Below are 5000 nucleotides of genomic sequence, written 5' to 3'. Positions count from 1 at the left end.
GAGTCAAAATCCGCAATTCATGTTTGAGGGTTTGCAAACAAATTTGCTACCGTAACCATTCATCTGAAATATAATTTCACAACGCGCTAAATGACAATCAATGAAAGTTTCTTAGCTAAGGAAAGATGTTATCGTGGCAATGCACCCTAAGATAAAGAGCATCACATTTTGTTGCCCAAGCCGAGCACACAAGTAATCCATTAGAGGATAACCTGCTCGACAAACATGCCCCATTGTGGTCGTCGAGAACGCGTTGTGGTGGTGCTTCGCTTCGAGGTGAAGTATCGACAACTACTTCATACCTGGCTTGGCAACTGCCATCGGATCACCATCCGGCCATCCTCCGGCAACGTGCGTGCGAAACAAACACGTCCACGTCAGCTGATGGCCAGCAGTCTGGTCCGGTCCGGTGCCTAGCATGTGTGTTTACCATCATCCTATCTTTGCCCATCGAGTGCCGACGAAAAATCGACGAAAAAAAACACATTCTCTTCAAAAACCATCAAACAACAAGATAACAGCTTCCCAAAAACCCGTCGGACGGTACTCATCATGCTCAACATGTTTCAACAGCGGCACTAGGACCGAGTGAAGGTACGTGGCCACTAGCACCAGCACCAGCACCATCATCACGGCCAACACCATCGTGAAATGTCTGTCGAGCATGATGGGCCCCCGGCAATCACTTCCCACTGGGTGGACTGCTCCCCACAGGGGGTGGTGATCTTCAAACGACTACTGCTGCTGCTGCTGCTCAAGTCAAAATCCACTTTACGGCCACTCTCAAAGAGGAACCCCCCCTTTTTGGTACTCGGATACCTCTCCTTACTCGTTGCTGTGTGCTTATCGTCGGCTGCTCCCGTGGCTGTTTTGCATGCCTCCTCATCCCTCTGGGTCCCCATGGCCTCTTTGGACTGTTTTTTGGCAAGTTAGAAGAAGAAGAAGCAGAAGAAGAAGCTGAAGGTGAAGTTGAAGGAAGTAAATTGGAATGCACGCGAGATAAAAGCCATTCCCCGAGGAATGCGAGAGGAAAGCACATCACACACGGTGCCGTTGGTGGCCACTTTGGGCCATTGGAATCAAATTTCATTCACTTCACTCTCGCTTTATCCCACCAGACCTGACCCGACCAGACAGAGACCATTTGCGAGCGCCAGACTCTGATCTGTGCGGCCCGAAATGGCGCACGAATGCGGCCACGAGACGAGACGAGTGCACGGTGGCCGCGACATTAGCGCATTTCGCTCCACAGCTGCCGCGTGTTACGGTTAATTTTCAAAAACTCAAATAAAACACTGAAGCACAGGCGAAAGGGGGGGCGGAGGTAGCATGACACATTAAGCATCAAACGGCAATTTATGTCCCACAGCCACACGAGCACACTCACCGGCAAAGCGGCAGCGGCGGTAGCATTAAGAAATAGTTAAATCTAGCACGGCACCACCCACCATCACCCACAAGAATAGCTATTCCCCCGTGGATCGTGGTGCGAAACGGATCAGGATGAGATTTATGGAAAACTGCGAAATCACGGCCCAAAGAGAGAGAGAGAGGACCGCTGCAGCATAAATCTCGTGCGTCGAGACGAGTAAACATTATTCGCCGACCGAGACGACGACGATCCCGTGTTTTGGGGCCGCCACCGACGCAAGGCGTTGCGTGTAAATCACCCAACCACCCACCACCACTATCACCCACAGCTTGTCCTAATGGGAGGTAGGTCTAGCGCCTTCGATGAAGGGAAAAAGAGAGATCAAAAGTTCTATGCTTCAACTTACACGCAGGAGTAGTAGTGCAATACAGTTTTAATCACTTTCTTTGATTGGAGATCCCCGGGATGGTCTAGGACTCATCTTTTCCAGGTAGTGGGCGTCCATTTGGACAGCACCTTTCAGAGCTCCATTCCCAATCCATTATGTGTTCCTGCGAGAACGGATCATGTTCCAGGGTACGGGAATGAAAGATTCCATAATGTGTCTCAGGTTAAAGGTAGAAGAACATTCGATGCCAGGGCCACCACAGGCGAGTATTATCTAGAACAGACACCCCGCAGGATGATGTCCCTGGTGTCCTTTTACTTCAAATCAATCTACCATCGTAACCGTATCCATCGCGTGTGCGGTCGATTAAAAGTCACGACGACGGAGGCGATCTGTAACAGAACCGTATGGCCGTCGTATCAGATTCACTTCGCCGCCCCGGGGCACGACTTTTGTATGGAAATGTGACAGACGCCACGATGCCAGCAAACCAAGAAGAGACAAGGAGCTGTGGCCAGGAGGAGACGCACGGATGGGCAATGGATACTGTAATAACATGCGACATGCATTCCGGGCGTTTGGAACCACCAGAACCCTAACCTTAAATCTAGGCCAACAGTAGGCCTGGCCCGGGGGCTGCGTTGGGCGCTATGTAAATGCTTTATTTATCGACACGACATTTGCATCGAAGTAGGCAATAGGGGCGAGTGTTTACGCGCGCGAATTGGTAATCATCGGGTCGGTCCGTTGTCGGTCCGTTGTGTCCCTCATACCGAGAGAGAACGGGCCATTGACGTCTTTTCCTTCGAATAAAACCAATGTTTGTCTGAATGGATGTCGTTTGCAGGATTTAATTTCCATTTCCGCTGCCAAGACGCTTGTGGACATAGAAATTCTCCACAGGCCACAACTTTTGTCCGGATGCCCATATGCTGTCTGCCTGTGCGCCATTTTGAATTCACTTCGACGCAGCCTTTTTAGGCAAATGGGGCTGTGCCACAAAACTCGTTCAAGGGGGGGCCTCGGCGGTCAAAGTGACTAAATATTCATAAATTCAAACACAAACACGCTTTTCTCTCTCTCTAGGTGTTGGGATTAGGATGGTAATGCATTCGGCGACATCGCCGCCGTTCGTGCTGTCCTTGCCGCGATAACTGGCAACCTCGAAGCGCAGAGCGAGTGTCATTGCACCGATTACGACCCAAGAAAGGGTGACTCGTCAAAGGCGACGTCTATCATTAAAGCTCATTTGGTCTCACGCGGCCATCAGGGACGAATGGCGCGAAATCACCGCAAACGTAAGAACCGAGAGCGGTCTCTAAAGTCTCTCCAATTTGTTTGTCTCGCACCGGAACGACTCGTTTATCGTACTCGTGGCACGTTTCGCCCTTCACCTTCCCCGATGGTGGATGCGCTCTGGATCGGATCGGATCGGAGTGCGGACTGCGTGATCGAGTTACAGTTCACCAGACAGCAGCCTTCAATTACTCATCTTCGCGAGAAGTCGCGCAAACTGGAGCTCGGCGAAACCCTAGAGGTGATTGCTGGAACCTTTTGCTTGTTCTTCTCCCCGAAAGAAGCCTTTCAAAGCCAGCACTCGTCCGCTATGAATCATTTTCATCATTTTCTGACGAAACCCGGCATTTGAGCCGGGGACGGGACGTGCGTCACGTTACGTTGCGCGTGTTGGGTAAGTCCCGTCGCTCACCCCGACGGCACCTCGGAGAACAACGAACACAACAAGGCCTGATAAATGACTGTCATTTGCATTTATCATTCCCTTTGATGATCCAGTTTACGGTGGAGAGGCCTGGAGAACTGGAATTAGCCGAGTTGTCGGGGCGCTGTGGACGTCATTCGCGAAATTCCGGATTTCCGTGGACTCACGAACCGGAACGCGGGATCGTAAACACGATTCGATTCGATCGATCGATGGGCTGGCCCCCAACTGGTGCTGCTACTGCAGGTCACCTTGACCAGCGACCGGAGAATGTTCGATCGATCGATGATTCACCGGGAGGGTGGGATGAATAGCGGATAACATTAACCGGAGTCAGCGCTTACCGTCACCACACTGGCAATCGAATTCCGATTGGTTTTCGGTTTCGTCTGTCGCTGGTTGGTGTTGGATGAAAACACAGGAAACGGATCATGCGGAACCGCCCTCCCTGTCGGAGTCGCACTTTATGGCCGCTTGCGATGGAGACACAAACCAATAAACTGAAGCGACCAAAGTGCGGGTGTTACGATTGCGTTTGATTGGGAAAAAACATCATTTACTTTGTTTTCGTATGGCTTTTTACTGCTGCTTTTTGCTTTCCTCGAATGGCCAGTCGGAAAAGGAAAATTATACACCAGCCAGCCAAGGACAGTGCCGTATGGAGGGGCGGAAATGGTTATAATATGATCGTTATCAGCGGGCGCGACGTGATATTAACGTCAAACAGCACGCGTGGAATCGGTTATGTCCTTCGCAATTAAGCAAGTGAACAGGCGAGGCAAGGCTGTTCCGATTTTTCATCAAACTGTGCACGAAGATAACAAGTCTGGTGGAAAGATGGAACGGTTTGTGGTCGGATGTATTCACAGTCAGCGGATCCATTTCAAGGCTTTGATATTCTATTAATAAAACGAGTAGTTCAGGAGGCATATGGTATAATTAAAACATAAATTGTCACAATTATGTCGACTCTATAGCGCTGTAATCTATCTACAGTACTCACAAGGCCATACCGTACCAACTAACGGGCGAGAATTGATGTGATTAGACAAGAGACGGTCTCGGTGAAACTACATTGCTATTGCTTTGCTTTGAGGTACTATTGCTCATTCATTCGACATTTGCGATCACAAAATGCAAATGTTACGTTTTTCTAGAACTTCCAACATTCATCTTTCCGTATCACTTGCTTTGAGCTTGATTGATTCGATGACAATTAAAAAAAAGAAGTTTAAGTGAAGACCATGATTGTGACAAAAGTAAAAGCCCAACTGCAATGAAACATTTCTAACAATTCATATGGGTCACCCTTACTCCGGGATTCCATTGCTAGCCATTTTGACAAGTATTTTACAACATTTTTGATATGTTGGCGATCATTTTCGTCTTTTTTCTTCAAAAAATAATTGTTTTTAATAGAAACAGCGCTCATAATGTCAATATTATATAAAATTGTTCATAAATGCTCAATCAGATACGACTAGAATATAAAAAAGTGCAAATGGTTTACTAGGGAACTT

The sequence above is a fragment of the Anopheles aquasalis genome, chromosome 2, assembly GCF_943734665.1.
Source record: "Anopheles aquasalis chromosome 2, idAnoAquaMG_Q_19, whole genome shotgun sequence".
In the NCBI taxonomy this organism is placed as follows: Eukaryota; Metazoa; Arthropoda; class Insecta; order Diptera; family Culicidae; genus Anopheles; species Anopheles aquasalis.
The sequence above is the reverse complement of the archived record's forward strand: the minus strand, read 5'-3'. Positions refer to the sequence as shown.